Here is a 1,501-nt window from a genome sequence, read left to right as displayed (position 1 = left end):
AACCGGAATGAGGAATTTTCTAGGTGCCGCATCCGCCCTACAGTGACTTGAGGCCGGGTACAGTTCCGACTTCGTCCCCTTAAAGTGGGGACGTTGTCCCGCAATGCAAATACATAGGAATGCGCACCTCTGGCAGAATGTACTTGAGAGAGTGTCGTCTCTCTACCCCGATAGAAAGCAGTTGTTTCTCTGGTTCCCCGACTTGGGTAGGCGACTTGGCATGTGGTCCCTCTCGTCTGGAAGTTGCGCACTCCGGCTGAGACCGAACTTCCACAGCTCCGAGAGGGACTTTTGCCGATCGTGCATCCCAAGCGAGAGAGGCAATGCTGGGGTACCCAAGCCTGACCAGACCCTCCCTCGGCGGTCCCTGGTTCTCTGGAGGTGATGGCTTTCGGGGGGCAAATCCGGAGTCCTCGTCCGAAAGGGGGGGCTCCGGAAGGCGGACGCCCCTCTCGTCCATGTCCTCTCAGAGCGGTCTTATCCTCCGATCGATCTGGCACGGCGCTCCCGGGTGGGGAGGTGGTGCTGCTCGCTCGACCCGGGCTTTGGAGCTCGCGTCGGTTTACGGTGAGCGGTGTCCTTCCTCCTGTACCCCCGGGCTTCCACCACCTATCTTTGGGCGCGCACGCCGGCCGTCACCTCCCGTTCGAGGACGGAGGCGGCCGAGCTGTGGGAAGTTTGAATCGCACCGAACGATGAACAGTGGTCTGACGACCCACGCGGGCGAACGGCGGGGCGCCCACCCACCCCGGCGTGGGGGCCAGCCGTCCGAATCGCTCCCCGCGTGGGGAAGCACAGTGTTAGCAAGGGCGGCCCTTTTCGAAGTTCCAGATGCGCAGCCCTGCCCGCGGAGGTCCGTGCCACGCATCGCCCGAAGGGCGGCCTCCGCGGCGGGCACCAGCGAGAGCGGCGGCGGTGGGTGGCGTTTCCACGCCGCTGCCGAGCTCCGCGCCACTAGTCTTTCCCGAGCCCCTACGTTAGTGGGGGGGATGACAGAGCTGTGGAGGCAGGCGAGGGGGGGTTCTCACTGCGCGGTGTGCCCCCACCCGACTCGCCATCGCCTTCCGCTCCTCGTACGTCGTCCTCCGAGGCGGCTCGGAAGGGAGAGGGAGAGCGAGAGAGCGAACGCCCCCCGAGCGAGGGGAAGATGGAGAAGGGAGCGATTTGAATGGGGCGAGAGGTGAAGGGAGTACGGCAGAACGCTGCCCTGCGCACCCCCCCGTGTTCCCGCCAGGCGGGGGAACAGCCCTGGGAGGAAAAGCCGCTCGGGCATCCCTTTGAGGACGGGCAAGAGCCGGGTGTAGGGACTACGCTGGAGGGCGACGCCGATACGGCCAGGCCGACTACGCCCCGCGCGACCTCTGCGTCGCTGGGGCTTGTGCCGGAGCCGCGGCGGACCCCGACGGCCAAACCCCCTCTCCCAATCCTCGCGCCTGTCCGCTGGTCGGTCGAGGACCCCCCGCGATTGAGGCAGGTCTAAGCCAGACGGTGGCGCCGCAAA

This window comes from Dendrobates tinctorius, unplaced genomic scaffold (genome assembly GCF_039654945.1).
Source record: "Dendrobates tinctorius isolate UK_male_01 unplaced genomic scaffold, ASM3965494v1 ptg000381l, whole genome shotgun sequence".
Lineage (NCBI taxonomy): Eukaryota > Metazoa > Chordata > Amphibia > Anura > Dendrobatidae > Dendrobates > Dendrobates tinctorius.
Note: the sequence above shows the minus strand (reverse complement) of the source record.